A 21727-nucleotide genomic window follows, 5' to 3' on the forward strand; every position below is an offset into this window, starting at 1 on the left:
CACTGACCGGCCATAATTTAAACATTATTAATAGCCCAGGGCCCTGTCTGGCTAGCCTTCCCAAGTTGCCCTGCCAGGCCCAGCTTGGGCTCCGTACTAGTATTAGTGTGATCAGCCAACCAGTCACTGGCAGCTTCCCTCTGCTCCAACCACTGCTCGGAGTCAGCAGATGCAAGCAGCCCCCACTACAGTCAGCCCCTGGCCGCGGGAGAACTTTCAAAGCCCGGCTGCTCGCGATGATGCCCCTGTGCCCTTGGTTGGGCTCTCCCTCTGCTCGTGTTTTACCTCCCCTTGGTGAAAGTATTGTGTTTTTGTGCCATGCCCCAGGTCTGAGCTCGCTGCTCCGCACCATGCTCCTCTGTGCTGAGGGGCAGCCCCCTGCCCTGCTGATGCTACTGTTTCTTCTACCCCCCCTCTGGTTCTACTTCACCAGGCCCTCCTTGGACAGACCCGAACCAGCGATCCAAAGGCTGTACAAATGGCGGGAAGCGCCTCTCTATCCCGCAACGCTCCTATTCTCCCACAAACCCAGGTGCATCGGGTCCGGGTGGGTCTTCAACTCGCAGCCTCGTTAGAACCTCACATCCGAGCCTGGGAAATGCTCGGGCAGACAGCGAGACGGCAGGAGCATCCTGGAGAGCCAGAGAGAGGATGCTTCACAGTCCGAGAGAGGGAGGGAAAACAGAGGGGCCAATCTCTGTAGCAGTGAGGTGAAGGGACTACGCTCACTTTGGAGGGGTGGTAACTCAGTACACCCCGCCGGAAAGAGAGAGGACAACATTTGTGACCAATTGGAATCCAGAGCAGGGGTCAGGTCACAACATCTCGCAAATAATGGACCCATCTACGCAGGAGAGCATTCAGGCCAACGTTACACCAGGGATGAGGAAAGCACACCCTCACGTCTCAACAGAAGCAAGGAGGCGAGAGGTACAAAATAACATTCTATATGAGCCAGGCAAACAGGATGCACAAACTCACACCCCATCTCAACCAGGAAAAAGAGAAGCACAAACTCACATCCCATTAGAAGCAGAGACAACAGAAGCACAAACTCACATCTCATCACAATCAGTGAAGCTAGAAGCACAGACACACATGCTAGCTTGACCAGGGATGGTTGAAGCACAAACTCACATCCCATCTCAAACAAGGGGATGCGGTGCATGTATTCACATCTCGTCAGAACCAGAGATGGCAGAAGAGCACATGTATATTCCATATGAATCAAGTAGACAAGAAACATACACTCACATAGCATCAGGAAGACAAAAAGAACAGGCCAGCATCCCTTCAGAAGGTTACAAGAGCGCTCATATCCCATCAGAACTAGAGAGAGCAGTACCGGAAAATCGCATCCTATCAGAACCAACGAGTGTGGAAACTCACATCCCACCAGGATCAGAGATGGTGAAGGTGCTGGTCTCTTCAGAATCAAGGAGATCTGAAGATTTTACATCCTCGCAACCCTGGAGGCCAGAGGCTGGGCAGACAGAAACACATATCCCCTCAGAACTGTCTAAGGCAGAAGCCCAGACGCTACCAGAACCTGGCAGAGATGGTGGTGGATCTCAAGGTCGATTAATACATGCTAGGTCACCTCGTAACAAAATTGCTGGCTATCACACTTTCCACGAACAAGATGCTTCTTTAGTTCAGACCCAAGGCACTGAGACCCCCCCTGAACCGGGAAGGACATAATCCCCATCAGAATAGAAAGGAGTTCGAGCTCTAAACCGATCCGAACAGGTGGTGATAGTGACAAGTGCATCACGTGCAACCAGAAGCTCTCTGGGTTTAGATGCACTGGAACAAGGAAAAGCAAGGCCTGCTGAGACTCTGTCAGGAGAGCCAAGAGACCCAGACCTATCAGAACCACCAGACACGAGGTGAAGCCTCCTCAGAACCAGATATGAGGATACTTGTAACCCTGCTGGAGCCAAGGGGTGCAAGAACCAGGACACCCTCACATCTGGATGGCACCAATAAATGGACCGCTTCCAGAGCGTTGGAGGCCAAACAGAACTCCCAACCGGAACCTGGTGGAGCAGCAACCCAGACCCTCAGCGGTCCAGAGTCTGGACAGACAGCAGCTGAGGCAGATAGGAGGTCAGCATGGACAAGTGCTCAGGCATCCAGAGGTCCTAGGCCATCTTGGATGAGAGACACTTTTTCAAGCGAGTCAGAACCAATGAGGATAGAGGGCCACATTTCATCGAAGGCTTGGACTAGACTGCTTGGAGCTTTGGATCGAGACTGGAGAGGAGGTCTGGAGCGGAAGCAAGTCGATCCAGTTAGCATGGCCGAGCCAGGTGAGCCCAGTATGTGGCTGCAGTTATAGGACTGTGTTCAACTCCCATTGTAGTCTGTCAGCGGGTGTTGGGAACGGTGCCTCCTTTTCTCTTAATAGAGTATTTGGAGTTGTATGGATGTTTAGCACCTCTTCTTTATTTCACTGTTCTCCTTTGTAAATTATTTGGTACAGATAATTACGGGTCCTTCATTTTTGGCTACCCCACAGATACAGTTCTGCAGTGGTATAAGAAGCTGCCTCTAAATTGGTGAAACCCACTATACACAGCAATAACCCATTAACCGCCCCTATATAGAGAATATAAAGGTGGAAGGGACTCCTTATCCAATGGTGTGACTTAGCAATGATAAGAATGTAAGGTTCCTTCCAAATGAGTGTAACGCCCAGCGAAGGAGTAAAGGGCTCATTTTCAATTGGTGTAGCTCACTAGTGTTAGGAATGTTGGTCTCCTTCCACATTGATGTAACTAACTAATGATGGAAGGTTGGACTTATCTTCCATTGTTGTAATTCACTAAGAGTAGCAATGGTGCACTCCACAACCAATTTGGATTGGAGCGAGGGGCTCCTTTCTCATTGGGACACCCAGCAGTGTTGGTAAAATCTAATTTCTCGCATCTCACTGTAACTCACTAATGAAAGCAGTGTTTGTTCTTTGATTTAGGTGTTACTCACTAACAGCAGTAATGTGGGCTCCCTTCTAGACAAATGTAGCTCACTATGTTAAACAAGTGGGCTCCTCATACGTTGAAGTAAATTATAATGGTAGGAATGTTGAGCTACTTCCACAATGATGTCAGTAAAATGGCAGAAACTTTGGGGTCCTTTTACACTGCTGTGACACACTAATGGCAGGGGTAGTGAGCTCTTACCAAACTGTTGTAACTCACTAATGATACACATTTTGGTGGGAATGTTGAGATGCTTCCAAATATTTCTCACTAATAGTAGTAACGTTGAGCTCTTTCCACATTGTTGTAACTCGCTAATGGTAAACATGTTGGACTCCTTCTAATTTGATGTAACTCACTAGTGATAGGAATGTTGGTCTTCTTCCACACTAAGGCAAATCACTAAGGGTAAACATGTTGGGATCCTTATGAGCTAATGCAACTGACTAATGGTATGAATTTTGAGAGCCTTCCGCACTAACTTACTCATGGTAGGGTTGTTAAGCTCTTTCCACATTGATGTAACCCTCTAATGCAGGGGTCTTCAATCTGTGGGGGGCAACCCCCAGGGGGGTCGTGGAGTCCTGGGAAGGGGGTCACAGATTGTCATTGTGCCTTAATGGCGTCGGGTGAAGGCTTAATTCACACGAGGGGTGAAAAACAACAAAGCCTCATTAACAAGTAAAAGGTATTTTAAAGACCTGTGAAGTACTTGGGTGCGGCTTTGTGTGTGTCCCTGAATGTGTTTCAGCCAGGCTCACATACACAAGTGGGGGGGGGGGGGGTGGCTGGGGAGGAGGCTGTAGCCCTTTGAGTTCCATGGACGTTGCGCGCCTGGAGCTGTGGGTCCCGCCTGTAAAGCACAAAGCACGAACCCTCATACCTGGCGCCTGTGCAGGAGAAATGTGGCTGAGAGTCTGTTCTTCATGGTGAGATGTTGTTACAGCCTGTCCGCCCCCCGCCCCTAGCAGGGAGGCAGAGAGATGCCCTCCCCCGCATGAGAGAGGCACAGAAAAGGTGGGTGGATGAATGGATGAAAGGGTGGATGGATGAAGGATGGATGTATGGATGGATAAAAGGTTGCATGTATCATGATGGATGGATGTGTGAACAGGTGGGTGGATGAATGATGGGTGAATGGATGGATGAAAGGGTGGATGGATGAAGGATGGATGTATGGATGGAAGGATGAAAGGGTGGATGAATGAAGAATGGATGGATGTGTGAAAGTGTGGGTGGATGAATGGTGAATGGATGTGATGAGGTCTAACAGGCGCATTTATGGTTGTCGATAGTTGTTAATGATGAGGAGTACCAGTTTCTAGAAACTTTTGTTGGAAGGAGGTCCTTAAGCCTAAAAAGGTTTTACAAGGGGGTCTCGGCATCAAAAAGTTTGAAGACCTCTGCTCTAATGGAAGACATGTTGGACTCCTTAAACGTTGATGTTACTCACTAATGGTAGAAACGTTGGGCTCTTTTCTACTGGTGTATCTCACTGCGGATTGGAAGGAGGACTCTTCACCCATTCACCTTTCACATTGGTGTAATTAAGTACTGACAGGAAATTAGGGCTCCCATTCTACAGGTCTTGCTCTGCAATCGTCCGAATTAAAAGCTTTTCTTTCCCATTGGTGTACATTATTACTAATAGAACTGTTGACATTCGTCACCTTTGAGGAGTGTCTGCTTAATAGAAGGCACCCTTCTCGATGTGTGTGAGGCGCTTGTGCTACGAATACTAAGCTACTTCCCTGTGGGTATATTTCACCAATAAAATGCATCCTGAACTTCTTCCCCATCTAAGTAACTCCCTTCTAATGGCAGGTAGAGGCTCCTACTTCTCTAGATGTCTTTATAGTGATAGGAATTAAGTTTCCTATTCAATTGGTATCTCCGTGGTAGGAGAATGGTCTCTTTCCTTAGTATCATAACACTCCCCCATGCTTTCTCTAGTGGTAAGAATCACTCATGCTTTCCCTAGTATGGTAAGACTCGCTCATGCTTCCTTAGTATAGTAAGACTTGCCCATGCTTTCTCTAGTATGGTAAGACTCGCCCATGCTTTCCGTAGTATGGTAAGACTCGCTCACGCTTTCTCTAGTATGGTCAGACTCACCCATGCTTTCCCTAGTATGGTAAAACTCACCCATGCTTTCTCTAGTATGATAAAACTCGCTCATGCTTTCCCTAGTATGGTAAGACTCACCAATGCTTTCTCTAGTATGGTAAGACTTGCTCATGCCTTCTCTAGTATGGTAAGACTCGCCCATGCTTTCTCTAGTATGGTAAGACTCGCCCATGCTTTCCCTAGTATGGTAATACTCGCTTATGCTTTCTCTAGTATGGTAAGACTTGCCCATGCTTTCTCTAGTATGGTAAGACTCGCCCATGCTTTCCCTAGTATGGTAAGACTCGCCCATGCTTTCCCTAGTATGATAAGACTCACCCATGCTTTCCCTAGTATGGTAAGACTCGCTCATGCTTCCTTAGTATGGTAAGACTCGGTCATGCTTTCTCTAGTATGGTAAGACTCGCTCATGCTTTCTCTAGTATGGTAAGACTCGCCCATGCTTTCTCTAGTATGGTAAGACTCGCTCATGCTTTCTCTAGTATGGTAAGACTCGCCCATGCTTTCCCTAGTATGGTAAGACTCGCTCATGCTTTCTCTAGCATGGTAAGACTCGCCCATGCTTTCCCTAGTATGGCAAGACTCGCCCATGCTTTCCCTAGTATGATAAGACTCACCCATGCTTTCCCTAGTATGGTAAGACTCGCTCAGGCTTCCTTAGTATGGTAAGACTCGCACATGCTTTCTCTAGTATGGTAAGACTCGCTCATGCTTTCTCTAGTATGGTAAGACTCGCCCATGCTTTCCCTAGTATGGTAAGACTCGCTCATTCTTTCTCTAGTATGGTAAGACTCGCCCATGCTTTCCCTAGTATGGTAAGACTTGCTGATGCTTTCTTAGAATGGTAAGACTCGCCCATGCTTTCTCTAGTATGGTAAGACTCGCCCATGCTTTCTCTAGTATGGTAAGACTCGCCCATGCTTTCCCTAGTATGGTAAGACTCGCTCATGCTTTCTCTAGTATGGTAAGACTTGCCCATGCTTTCTCTAGCATGGTAAGACTCGCCCATGCTTTCCCTAGTATGGTAAGACTCGCCCATGCTTTCCCTAGTATGATAAGACTCACCCATGCTTTCCCTAGTATGGTAAGACTCGCTCATGCTTCCTTAGTATGGTAAGACTCGCTCATGCTTTGTCTAGTATGGTAAGACTCGCTCATGCTTCCTTAGTATGGTAAGACTCGCTCATTCTTTCTCTAGTATGGTAAGACTCGCCCATGCTTTCCCTAGCAGGGTAAGACTCGCTGATGCTTTCTTAGAATGGTAAGACTCGCCCATGCTTTCTCTAGTATGGTAAGACTCGCCCATGCTTTCTCTAGTATGGTAAGACTCGCCCATGCTTTCTCTAGTATGGAAAGAGTCGCTCATGCTTTCTCTAGTATGGTAAGACTCGCCCATGCTTTCTCTAGTATGGTAAGACTCGCCCATGCTTTCCCTAGTATGGTAAGACTCGCCCATGCTTTCTCTAGTATGGTAAGACTCGCTCATGCTTTCTCTAGTATGGTAAGACTCGCCCATGCTTTGCCTACTATGGTAAGACTCGCTCATGCTTTCTCTAGTATGGTAAGATTCGCCATGCTTTCTCTAGTATGGTATGACTCGCCCATGCTTTCCCTAGTATGGTAAGACTGGATTATGCTTCCTTAGTATGGTAAGACTCGTCCATGCTTTCCCTAGTATGGTAAGACTCGATCATGCTTCCTTAGTATGGTAAGACTTGCCCATGCTTTCCCTAGTATGGTAGGACTCCAGGGGTGTAACAAACGCCCCCACAGCCTCTGCAGTGCGGGGGGCCCAAGACTTACCCGGTTGGAGGGGACCCCTCAGCCCTTACTGATGTGAGTGTGAGGGGCCCCTTCAGCAAATCTTGCAGGGGGGCCCCCTCATGTTTTGTTACGCCACTGCCTAGACGACTTGATGTTTTCTCCTGACACCGAGAATAACTTTTGAGTCATGCACACAGTGTTCTCTGAACTCTGAAATTCGGCCTTCATTTTTCAAAACAAAGACTTCTAACATTTGGAACTCTATTTTCACAGCAAATTGAAATTTTCTCTCTTTCCAAAAGAATGAACTTTTGGCACAGACTAATCTGCTTAAAGCAGAACTATTCCTAGAGAACAAGTCAATTTTTTGAATACTGACTAAAAGAACTATTTGGCCTTGTCCCTATTTATAGAGAGATTGCTATGACATGTTATGTTATGAAATGATCTCGACTTTTCTTCTGTATTTCAGAGACGTTTTCATAAATGTAATCTCATGATTCTTTTCAAACTGCATAAATTAGACTAAAGACTGTATGCTTCGAAATTTTTCCCTTAAGTATATTGTGTACTGTAGAAAATGCTAAAAATATGTTTTCTGCATATCCAGTTCAAATGCATTTTATGTATTGGGGTGGGATTGTAAACACTAGCTTTAGATATGTTCAGTGCTTGGTAGGTTAGCTTTATTGAACTAAAGACCGTGGAGTGGGTGTTGTAAATGAATCTCGGACCCTAGAATTAATTTCCCAATTCATGCCCTTATATAGGTATACTTTAACATTTCCTTATATAGGCATAGAAATCATTACCATATTTGTCCTAAACCATACAGCCCAAATACGGCATGGATACTTCCGCTAAGCTCTAAGAATTAACAACATTTTCTTGGAAAAACCCGCCTTCAGCAGCCCGGGACTTCCCCCTGCTTGAATATTATGTTCCCCTAGAACTCCCGGCGTTTTCCTAGAAATGAGCCTTTGAGTGACGTTATTAAGTCCAAACATGCGTCAAACTCGGCACCTTCAAAGTATAAATATGCCTTAATTTGCCTAAACAAACACACAGTCGTTTGGAGCAGATTGACTATCTACTTGCCCGACGCCCTGCAGCAGCAAGTGCCGAAGGAAGCCGACCCTCCAGCAGACGCACTGCAAGACTTTGTCATTTCTCCTGCCGAGAAATCCAGCTCCAGTGTTTCCAGGCTACCCTTGTGGGTATCTAGGAAATCGAGTCCCGAAAACGAGATACAAGACCTCCTTCATTCTGGAACCAAAAGTACGGAGCTGATTAGACCTCTTTGTAAGCTACTCCTCTTATACTTCCTCCCTCGTACTAGACATAGGTTAGGTACACCAGGGTAGGCGTATTTAGAAGCACCAGTTGAGTACTTTTAGTCATCCTTTTATCACTGTAGGTATTTTATGTATTTTATACAATTTATGCACTTTATGGCTTTGAAACCATATCATGCTTTTACAGTACTACTTTATAATACTGTTCGTATTATACGCATTGTACTTCATAGTAAGCTTTACTATTGTAGCAGTTCATTTTCAATGCTTGAGAAAGAAGACTGCTCAATAAATACCTTTTCATTGAAAACGCCCGTCTCTCTATTTCTCTTGCACCTCTGGTGAAACTACGCATGCACGATTGACTGAGTGAAATAGTTATCTATTGTTTCCACGACTCTAGAGATTTGATTTCTTCTTCTTGGGAAACAAAGTTGTCATGGTATATGCGGTTGTAAGCACACCTAAGCTCAGTGTTATGCCGAGGAGGATCGGGAACAGCCTGGTGTTATGCCAACACCCGAGAATGCCAGGAGTGCTAAAAGGGACACCTCTACTGTGCCCAGGAATGAGTCAGATTGGTAAGGCGGGCCCTCAGGCTATGGCAGAGGAGCCGGTATCGATGTTCCAGCTGTGGGCTGCTTTTTTGGCAGCCTGGGAGGCCGATTTGTGCCGGTGTGTTCAGATGTCGCCAGCGGCCCAGTGCGGCCTTGAGTGGCATTTCTGAAGGCAGATGGGCGTCCCTTACCTCCATTTTATCAACGGGCAGAGGTGTCACTCCCTGTCTTTAGTTGGGCTGGCCAGTTACTGTGTGCATACTGAGCGGGGGCAGGGGACCTGAGCAGAAGTGGCCTCACTTGTTTTCAGGTGTTTATAAAGCTTCGCCAAACCAGTGTTTTGCGGAAAGGCAATATGCAAATGTGGGCCACTTTTTTAGGTCGAGCCTGGCAGCAGCGCGCATTCACTGCTCCCTCTGCGAGGCATGCTGTATTAGGGTATGCACTAGCAGCCCCGCCCACTCTCCGTCCATATTTGACATTGGCTTTGTGTCATTGTCGTTCATAAAGGCTGGCTTCCGATTCATTATGAGACTTGTTAGTCCCTCCTTGTAACGCTGTGTCTCCATTTGTTAGCTCCCATAACGACTGGACCTTTTACTTGGCTTAATACATGGTCGGCTTTATCTAGTGGGTCAGCACTATTTTTAGGTCGAAGCCTGCATTGCAGGACATGGCCCTGCTGCAGGCAAAGAGATATTGTGAGCAGGGGATTTCAGTATGGCATGAAGCCACGCCCCTTTATTCCATTGGCAGGCCTCTTGAAACGGAGGCCTGCCATTGGAAAAAGCTCCTGTTTAGCAGATTTGTCTGCTCTGGATCCCACCTCTCGAGGACTCCATGACCTGCCTTACGATAGCACGGCAATATTTTCAGAAATATTGCCATGGCAACTATGAGGCAGGTCAGGGAGTCCTGGAGGGGCGGGAATCAGTATCATGCGCTGCAAGTAACAATTATCACAGCATGAGACCCCACTTATCACAGCATGTCAACAGGCGCCCCAGGCTGCTGGAGCACTCAACTATAATTAATGTGCAGTTGAGTGCTCCAGCAGTGTGGGGCGCCTCTCTGCATGCTGTGATAATTATCACTTTGGGGCCTCATGCTGTGATAATTAGGGCGGCATGCTCTATTTGCAGCACTGAACATTTTCAAAGAAGGCGAAGCAGCGACATTCATTGGAGACACTCACCCTCACGCCCTCACCCCCTCACTCGCCCTAACCCCCTCACACCCCCTGACCCCTCACACACCTCCTCACCCTCACACCCCCTCACTCTCACACACCCTCACACACCCTCACCTTCTCACCCTCACACACCCTCTCACCCTCACACACCCTCTCACCCTCACACCCCCTCATCTTCACACACCATCTCACCCCCTCACCCTCACACCGCCTCACCCTCACACCCCCTCACCCTCACACCGCCTCACCCTCACACCCCCTCACCCTCACACACTCTCACCTCACACCCCTCACATACCCTCACACACTCTCACTCACCCTCACACACCCTCACCCTCTCACCCTCACTCACCCTCACACCCCCTCACCCTCACACCCCCTCACTCTCACACACCCTCACCCCCCTCACCCTCACACTCCCTCACCCCCTCTCACCCTCACACACCCTCACTCACTCTCACACCCTCACCCTCACACCTCCTCACCCTCACACCCCCTTATCTTCTCACCCTCACACACCCCTCACCCTCACTCACCCTTACTCACACTCACTCACCCTCACACACCCTCACACACACACTCACACACCCTCACACAACCTCACCCGCATAGCATAACAAAACATAGCATAGCATAACGAAACACAGCATAGCATAGCATAACAAACAAAAGCATAGGATAGCAAAAGCACAGCATAACAAAACAAAGCATAGGATAGCAAAACAAAACATAGCATAACAAAACAAAACATAGCATAGCAAAACACAACAAAGCATAGCATAGCATAACAAAACACAACAAAACATAGCATAACATAACAAAACATAGCATAACAAAACAAAGCATAACATAACAAAGCATAGCAAAACAAAACATATCATAGTAAAACAAAACATAGCATAGCATAACATAACACAACAAAACATAGCAGAACAAAACATAGCATAACATAAACAAAGCATAGTATAACAAAACATAGCATAGCAAAACATAGCATAGCATAACAAAACAAACCATAGCATAACATAACAAAGAATAGCAAAACAAAACATAGCAAAGTAAAACAAAACATAGCATAGCATAACATAACAGAACAAAACAGCAGAACAAAACAGCATAACATAACAAAACATAACATAACATAACATAAAACAAAGCACAGCATAACAAAACATAGCATAACAAAACATAGCAAAACACAACAAAATATTTCATAGCATAACTAAACACAACAAATCATAGCATACATAACAAAACACAGCATTGCAAAGCATAGCAAAACATAGCATAGCATAACCAAACACAACATAGCATAGAATAACAAAACAAAGCTTAGCATAACAAAACATAGTATAACAAAGCATAGCATAGCATAACAACACATAGCATAACAAAACATAGCATAGCAAAACAAAGCATAGCAGAATAAAACACAACAAAACATAGCATAGCATAACAAATCATAGCAAAACACAACAAAACATAGCATAGCATAACAAAGTATGGGATAGCAAAACTATACATAGCATAGCATAACATAACAAAGCATAGGATAGCAAAACAAAGCATAGCATAGCATAACAAAACATAGCATAACATAACAAAACATAGCATAACAAAACACAACAACACATAGCAGAACAAAACATAGCATAACATAACAAAGCATAGCATAACAAAACAAAGCATAGCATAACAACACACAACAAAACATAGCATGCATAACAAAACATAGCATTGCAAAGCATAGGAAAACCTAGCATAGCATAACAAAACACAACAAAACATAGCAAAGCATAACAAAATACAACTTAGCATAGCATAACAAAACACAACATAGCATAGCCTAACAAAACAACGCTTGGCATAGCATAACAAAACATAGCATAACAAAGCATAGCATAAAAAAGCATAGCATAACAAAGCATAGCATAACAAATCATAACATAACAAAGCATAGCATAGCAAAACATAGCATAGCAAAACAAAGCATAGCATAATAAAACAAAACATAGCATAGCATAACACAAAATAGCTTAACAAAGCATAGCATATCAAAACACAACAAAGCATAGCATAGCATAACAAAACACAACAAACCATAGCATAGCATAACAAAACAAAGCATAGGATAGCAAAACTAAACGGAGCATAGCATAACAAAACAAAGCATAGGATAGCAAAACAAACATAGCATAGCATAACAAAACATTGCATAACATGACAAAACATAGCATAACAAAACACAACACATAGCATAACAAAACAGCAAAACACAACAAAACATAGCATAGCTTAACAAAACACAACAAAACATAGCACAGCAAAACAAAACATATAATAGCATAGCAAAACATAGCATGTCAAACACAATAAAACATAGCATAGCATAGAATAACAAAACTTAGCATAGCAAAACAAAGCATAGCATAATAAAACACAACATATAGCATAGCATAAAAAACATAGCATAGCATAACAAAGCATAGCATAGCAAAACATAGCATAGCATAACAAAGCATAGCATAACAAAGCATAGCATAGCATAACAAAACATAGCATAACATAGCAAAACAAAGCATAGCATAGCAAAACACAACAAAGCATAGCATAGCATAACAAAACACAAAAAAACATAGCATAACATAACAAAACATAGCATAACAAAACAAAGCATAACATAACAAAGCATAGCAAAACAAAACATATCATAGTAAAACAAAACATAGCATAGCATAACATAACACAACAAAACATAGCAGAACATAACATAGCATAACATAAAACAAAGCATAGCATAACAAAACATAGCATAGTGAAACATAGCATAGCATAACAAAACAAACCATAGCATAACATAACAAAGAATAGCAAAACAAAACATAGCATAGTAAAACAAAACACAGCATAGCATAACATAACTCAACAAAACAGCAGAACAAAACAGCATAACATAACAAAACATAACATAACATAACATAAAACAAAGCACAGCATAACAAAACATAGCAAAACACAACAACATATATCATAGCATAACTAAACACAACAAAACATAGCATACATAACAAAACACAGCATTGCAAAGCATAGCAAAACATAGCATAGCATAAGAAAACACAACAAAACATAGCATAGCATAACCAAACACAACATAGCATAGAATAACAAAACAACAAAGCTTAGCATAACAAAACATAGTATAACAAAGCATAGCATAGCATAACAACACATAGCATAACAAAACATAGCATAGCAAAACAAAGCATAGCAGAATAAAACACAACGAAACATAGCATAGCATAACAAATCATAGCAAAACACAACAAAACATAGCATAGCATAACAAAGTATAGGATAGCAAAACTAAACATAGCATAGCATAACATAACAAAGCATATGATAGCAAAACAAAGCATAGCATAGCAAAACAAAACATAGCATAACATAACAAAACATAGCATAATAAAACACAACAACACATAGCAGAACAAAACATAGCATAACATAACAAAGCATAGCATAACAAAACAAAGCATAGCATAACAAAACACAACAAAACATAGCATAGCATAACAACACACAACAAAACATAGCATACATAACAAAACATAGCATTGCAAAGCATAGCAAAACCTAGCATAGCATAACAAAACACAACAAAACATTGCAAAGCATAACAAAATACAACTTAGCATAGCATAACAAAACACAACATAGCATAGCCTAACAAAACAATGCTTGGCATAGCATAACAAAACATAGCATAACAAAGCATAGCATAAAAAAGCATAGCATAACAAAGCATAGCATAACAAAGCATAGCATAGCAAAACATAGCATAGCAAAACAAAGCATAGCATAATAAAACAAAACATAGCATAGCATAACACAAAATATCTTAACAAAGCATAGCATATCAAAACACAACAAAGCATAGCATAGCATAACAAAACACAACAAACCATAGCATAGCATAACAAAACAAAGCATAGGATAGCAAAACTAAACGGAGCATAGCATAACAAAACAAAGCATAGGATAGCAAAACAAACTTGGCATAGCATAACAAAACATTGCATAACATGACAAAACATAGCATAACAAAACACAACACATAGCATAACAAAACAGCAAAACACAACAAAACATAGCACAGCAAAACAAAACATATAATAGCATAGCAAAACATAGCATATCAAACACAATAAAACATAGCATAGCATAGAATATCAAAACATAGCATAGCAAAACAAAGCATAGCATAATAAAACACAACATATAGCATAGCATAAAAAAACATAGCATAGCTTAACCTCTTAAGCGCTGCTGACGACCAACGGTCGGCACGAGCGCTACCTCCCCAGTGCTGCGCACGTCCATTGGACGTCCATTCAGCACAAGTTCCAATGGACAGCGCAGCGCTGGGGAGGGATATTTACACGCAGCTAAGGTGATAACAAAGCATAGCATAGCAAAACATAGCATAGCATAACAAAGCATAGCATAACAAAGCATAGCATAGCATAACAAAACATAGCATAACATAGCAAAACAAAGCATAGCATAGCAAAACACAACAAAGCATAGCATAGCAAAGCATAGCATAGCAAAACACAACAAAACATAGCATAGCATAACAAAGCAAAGCATAGGATAGCAAAACATAGCATAGCATAATAAAACAAAGCATAACAAAACATTGCATAGCATAACAAAACATAGCATAGCAAAACAAAACACAACAACACATAGCATAACAAAACATAGCAAAACACAACAAAACATAGCATAGCATAACAAATCATAGCAAAACACAACAAAGCATTGCATAGCATAACAAAACAAAACATAGGATAGCATAACAAAACAAAGGATAGAATAGCAAAACAAAGCATAGAATAGCAAAACATTGCATAGCATAACAAAACATACCATAACATAACAAAACATAGCATAACAAAACACAACACATAGCATAACAAAACATAGCAAAACACAACAAAACATAGCATAGCTTAAACCGTTCCCAGCGTCGAACGTTCAGCGCCCAGTGCTGAACGTTCGGAGAACGAATGCTGGCCCGTCGGCCAACGGTCGTGCGCAGCACTGGGGAGGTAGCGCTCGTGACGACCGTTGGCCGACGGCAGCAATTAAAGGGTTAACAAAACACAACAAAACATAGCATAACAAAACAAAACATATCATAGCCTAGCAAAACATAGCATAGCATACCAAACACAACAAAACATAGCATAGCATAACAAAATATAGCATAGCAAAACAAAGCATAACACACAACCACACACACACAACCACGCACACACAACCACAACCACACACACAGCCGCACACACAGCTATCTATCTATTTATCTATCCATCTATCTATCTATAAATCTATCGCCCTCACTCCTATCTATCTATCTATCTATCTATCTATCTATCTATCTATCTATCTATCTATCTATCTATCTATCTATCTATCTATCTCGCTCTATCTGTCTATCGATGTATCACCCTCACTCTATCTGTCTATCGATCTATCGCCCTCACTCTATCTGTCTATCTATCTATCGCACTCACTCTATCTATCACCCTCACTCTATCTATCTATCGCCCTCACTCTATCTATCTAATCGCCCTCACTCTATCTATCTGTCTATCTATCTATCTATCTATCTATCTATCTATCTATCTATCTATCTATCTGCCTCACTCGATATATTGCCCTAACTCTATCTATCTATCTATCTATTGCCCTCACTATCTATCTATCGCCCTCACTCTATCTATCTATCTATCTATCTATCTATCTATCTATCTATCTATCTATTTATCTATCTATCTATCTATCTATCTATCTATCACCTTCACTCTATCCATCGCCCTCACTCTATCCATCGCCCTCACTCTATCTATCGCCCTCTATCTATCTATCTATCTATCTATCTATCTGCCTCACTCTATCTATCAATCTATCTATCTTTTGCCCTCACTCTATCGCCCTTACTCTATCTATCTATCGCCCTCACTCTATCTTGCTATCGCCCTCACTCTATCTATCTATCTATTGCCCTCACTATCTATCACCCTCACTCTATCTATCTATCTATCTATCTATCTATCTATCTATCTATCTATCTATCTATCTATCTATTGCCCTCACTATCTATCGCCCTCACTCTATCTATCTATCTATCATTCTATCTATCTATTTATCTAGATACTGATCGCCATCACTCTATCTATCTGTCTAGCTATCTATCGCCCTCACTCTATCTATCGCCCTCACTCTATCTATCGCCCTCACTCTATCTATCTATCTATCTATCTATCTATCTATCTATCTATCTATCTATCTATCTATCTATCGCCCTCACTCTATCTATCTATCCCACTCACTCTATCTATCGCATCACTACAGCATTACTCAGCACCACCACAGCATCACTAAGGGGCACAACAACATCACTATGCGCTACCACAGGATCATTGAATGCCACAGCATCACTAGTCGCCACCACAACATCACTCCGTGCCACCACAGCATCAATCTGTGCAACCATTCAACAACAACTGGGTCAAATATGTTCTCTCAATGTTTCAAGCTTTATTACAAATGTCACAAAAAGAGGTTAGTATTTCACTTCTGTTCTTGGATTTTCGTCACAATAAAATACACTGAACATATTCTTCACAAAAGTTATTTACAAAAGTTTAAGCTATTGCCATTATAAATTACAATAACTTTTATTTAAGTATTAATTATTAAAAAAATTAAAAGCCATTATTATTTGCAATATCAATACATCTAAGTCACGTGAATACAACACATATTGCATTAAAGGTGCCACAAGTTATAAGTATTGGCATTGTAAATGACAAAGCTATTATTTTTGCTATTTTCAAAACTAACACATAAATAAAAAATGTGTCATTTACAATACCAATAGCTCAAACTTTCCGAATGCGAGACCTTATGCATTGCAAATGCTTGTTTATATTTGCATCCTGAGCACGGTGCCCACTTTAGGGACACCAGGCTCGGTTTAAATGTTGTACGTCTGACGTGCGTAGTGTCTTTTTAATTACGGACGAACGCGAGGCGGCGAGGAGCAGGTAGGAGAACGCGGCCTGGCTGGGTATACGGCAGACAACAGGTAATTGGCTTCTTCGACATTTTTAAAGACTTTGGGAGGGGGGAGGGAGTGGCTAAATCCATTCCGCCATGGAGGCAGAGTTTTTGCCTACTCTTCGCCACGGACCGTGGAGTAGGCACAACTCTGCTGGCGGAGCGGAGTCACCAGCCCAGGGTTAATTGGAAATATACTGCATCTTAAACCATAATTAGTTGCAAAATTATGTTCTAAGAGACAACGTATTGTGTTAAGAAAAATAGCATTCACCATTATAGTGACTTTTTTACTGTGCATTTATGTGTAAGAGGCGCATATGTACACCTGACACGAACACTTTTTTTAATATATTGCTCTGTGGGCCAAGGCGCCCCCTGCAGTCATCAGGGTGCAGCAACGAGCAGTTCACCGGGTTGAATGGTGTGGGGTCAGCTTATTGTTTCATCTGCTCGAGTCCGATAACATGCGCATCGCTGAGTAGGGTAACAGCCTGAATTTCACGTGGGACTGAAGCAGCATTTTACAAGTCATCCCAGGCACAGAGGACAGTCCCGTCCTGCTCGACTAACCTTATTGTGCTGCACACTGTAGCGCTTCGAAGCAGCTGCTAATCCCTCTAGTCTAGAAAAACTAAATCTAGGACTGAACTATTGGCAGGACCACTCCAACTATTCGAATCTGCGTCTGTGGCTTTTTTTCTGCATAATTAGAGATTTACCGCATCTGCTACATATTCCACTATCTGCTGTATAATCTGCAGATTTTAACAAAAAATTGCTTCTAGTTCAAACTGATCACAAATTACTAAAAACGTGGGGCTATGTGTTGGCGCGCTTTGGAAGACCATTCCCAGGGTTAACTAGTCATCTTTTAGTTCCTATTTATGTATTTGGTTTGTTAAACTGGTATTAATGAGGTAAAGTCTTTGCCCAGACAGTATTGCCATGTGTACAAATGACAAAATAATGAAGTAATAGAATCAAAAATGTGCCTTATTATGCCACATAACTTATTCAACCCTGCCGTATAATTTTAGTAGCCCCTGACTATTGCGGCAAGATTGGTAGGTGCTAAAGGAAGCCAAGTTATCATTGTTTTACTCCGCCTGATTGCGACTTCTGGGGCCCCAGTTCCCGCCGGGCCCTCTGTTTCCTTCAAGCTGTGTAGTAATAACACCCCATCAAGGTGCCATGAGTCTATTCTGAAGAGGGAGTGCGCTAATTGTTTTTATTATTTCTTTACATTTTCCTTAACATGTTTAATGGTCATCAGAGCGTGTTACCACAGCCAGAGGCTATGCAACTTCACATGGAAGCCGTAGTGTAGATGGAAGATGAGTGGTTGACCGGTTGCCATATAATAATGAACAGTGTTTCATCTGGGTCTTCCGTTGACAATGGAGCATCGAGTGACAGAACGCAAAATAATGGGCAATCCCTGAAAAGGACATGGAGAGGATGTGGCCTAACGGCTAGAACGGCAGACCTCGGAGCTAGGTAACTGGGGTCGGGTCTCGGCTGAGATGCTCAACATCCTGTGATTCTGGGCAAATTGCTTAATCTCCCCACGCCTAACAAAAATGAAGGGGCCTCATTTATGAAGGACTTGTGCCACTGGTGCGTCACTTTTTCCCATTTTAAAAGTGACGCACCGGCGGCGCAAGACCTTCATAAATAAGGCCCAAGGTATCCACCTGTAATGCAACTGGTGCTCATGTAAAGCCCTCTGATACCTTCGGGTCGGGTTGCCGCTACATAAAACTAAAAAACAAAAACGAATGTCTTGGGGGCCCTGATTCTCCCATTATCTTCCAATTATTAATTGGCCGCCAGGCCCCCACCTTTAACTTTTTCGGGCCCTGTGAAGAGTAGGGCTCCCGCTTTGGCTGCAGGGAGCAGGTTTGCCCCTCTTAACATAGCTATTGAATCAATAAATACATATAGAATCAATATATTGGCTTTGTTTGTGGGGATATCAGAATGGGCATTATTGAATCAGCACTATGCACCAGGGGCCTGGGGGTGGGTGGGGGCATGAGTTCATATTAACACAGGGGCCTCCTGGAGCCAACAGTACCAAGAGATAGGTGCATAAAGGTGGGTATGGCGTGAAAGGTGTAAGGAGCCAATTATGAGATCTATGTAGTGCTTAATTTGTGCCAGTGGGTGCAGGTGTTAGAGCTAGTATTCCTTGTTGGGGACCAGGATTTATTTTTTATGGTCAGTCTTCGACCCAGAGGAAAAAAACGGAAGGCAGAAAAGGGTGAAAGCAAAAGGACATGAAAGAAAGCAAAACAATAACAAATGGGGAACATAGGGATGTAAATCAAGGTGCAAGGGAAGGGCAAAGAGAGAGGAAGCGCAGGGCAGTGGGAGAAGGAGGCACGACATGGAGTCAAGTGTAGGCAGCTTTGGTGTTCGACTACCCTAGCATTCAGCAGTAGCGGCGACTTGTATCAAATTAAAACTTTGGGAACCTGTACCTTTGTTTTTTCAATAATTAAGCACTGGATGTAGGTGAAGTAAAGTTAAAGATGAAGAAATGTGGAGTTTAGAAATTTGAGTAAATATGGACTATACACCTGACTGAAGAGCCTCAATCAGGGTGAAACTAGTCATGGGTTGCTTGAGTCCTGGATCAGGGAGGACCGAGTTCTAGCAATTCAGACTGGACTGTTCCTAGTGGAGCAGGATCAAGACTGATTTGTTTATTGCTGGGTGGCATGTTGTGAAAAAGAACAATGGACTGGGATGTAGCCCCAAGTCATCACCAGTGCCTGAGATTAATTCATTCCATCCATCGCTTTTTGTGAACTTCAGAGGTATTGCAAAGAGCACAAAAATCATTCTGAGGAAGGGAAGAGAGTAGTCACTAACCTAGGTGTATATGAAAACTTTATTTGAAGCTGAGGTGTTTCCAAAGCAGGTGTTCTTTCAGTCAATTATTGAAGGTGGGCATAGACCAGTGTCGTGCCCTGGACATAGGGAACTAGGACCCTGAACTACGAGTGGTGGGGGAGGGCAGTAAACCGGACACCAGTTCCGGTCAAGACACACACACACACACACACTGACACACCGGAACTGAACAAGGAGCAGGACGTGAATGAATGAGCTACAAAGAAACGAAATAAAGATACCTGATTGCAATCCTTGGTCTCTGTTGTCGTGATTGGGGCGTGCAGACACGACAACTGGCGACGAAGGTGCCAAAGAAGCACACGTGTGTCCGGTGCCCGGTAGTAGTATAAGGGTATAGTTTTCATCACCATTCATTTTTTGACAGGTGGGAACGCCCCGCATGTAGGAGCTGGAAGTCCCTCCCCGGAAGTCCCTGGCTGGAAGTCGGGGGCCGGATTTCCAGGGCCGGAAGTCCAGGGCCGGTAGTCCAGGGTCTGAGGGCGCCCCCCAGAGGGGCAGTGGTGAAAGAGGGGCAGGTGTAGGGTGCGAGTGCCCTTCACACAGGAATTAATGGATGTGTGTCAAGGGGTGTAGAGGGCTGGTGTGAGGTGCCTAGGGTTAGCGGCAAGGCATCTAGTAGGGCCTACAGGGGTGTTTAGGGTTGTGGGATGGATGAGCAGAGACTTACCTGTGTGCGCCATGTTTCTTGGGCCAGCAGGATCATGTCTGGGCATGCAGGAACACGTCTGGGCATGTCCAGTGGCTATTAGCGGCTGCAGCCGGATGTTGCTTGAGCGGCGTTGTGGTCCATCTGTGGAATGGGAGTCCTAGAGTGTTGCAGGGTGTTTTTTGGGCGATAGGCCAGCCCCCAGGAGGCGTGCCTGTTGCCGATGGAGTTCCTGAGTGGTGGCCTGAGGCGTGGTGGCGTGCCATAGGCAGCAGAGGGCAGGAAAGCCATTGGTCCTAAAAGAGGAGGGAAGTTAGGCCATTGGATTGCGATGGTGGTAATTTTGCCGCCTAATTTTAAAAAGTCTATGGGCGAAAATTACAGCATTTATGAAAATAAAAATGAAAATTAAATGCAAAGTCCATTAGGGTGACGTAGAAAGACACACCCATTTATGAGCTAACATTGTATATAAGGAGGCCCTTAACTCATAGGGTTATACCATTCGGCAAGCGAGACCCTGAGTATCATGAAGCGGTACAACTACATTGCCTCAAGGGATCCCCGGGAACAAGGGGTGAACCCTACTGACAAATATTTTCGGCACTTGAGCCCTCTGGTAATAGATGAGCAGATGCTGCAAGAGGCCCCTAAAGAGGAGAGCGTCCAGGTTTCAGGTTATCATGAGGACCTGTGTCGGCGGATGGCCTCACTGAGCCTTGAGGATTGACTGCAGCTAATATCACCTATTAAGGTGTCATCAAGCGCCAGCCAGGCCTCAAGTCAAGAGGAAAACTTTGAAAATAGTGTCACAGAAATGGAAGTTTTGGAAGAAACTATAAACTCACCACAGTACCAGATGTATGAAGATATGAGGTCCCCGGAGGAGGAATCAAGGGCAAGTGCCGCCGGTGGTCAGCACGGTGCTGAAATCAGCGACGATCAGGAGCCGATGGACATTGACATCTCCCAAGATTTCAGAGCGGCAGCCAAAGCCACTTCAGATGTGGAGGTTAGTATTATCTTAATGTAGATAGTTTAAACATTTGTGATGCCTTATTTATTTTTATTTCTTGTTAACTAATCCCTTTTCTTTCTTTTTT

At 43.4% G+C, this 21727-nt stretch overlaps 1 pseudogene; it reads left to right on the forward strand.

Moving 5' to 3' along the window:
• Positions 1 to 350: 350 nt before the first annotated feature.
• Positions 351 to 21354, forward strand: LOC147717806 (uncharacterized; annotated as a pseudogene).
• Positions 21355 to 21727: the final 373 nt, after the last annotated feature.

The sequence above is a fragment of the Lissotriton vulgaris genome, chromosome 5 (genome assembly GCF_964263255.1).
Source record: "Lissotriton vulgaris chromosome 5, aLisVul1.2, whole genome shotgun sequence".
NCBI lineage: Eukaryota > Metazoa > Chordata > Amphibia > Caudata > Salamandridae > Lissotriton > Lissotriton vulgaris.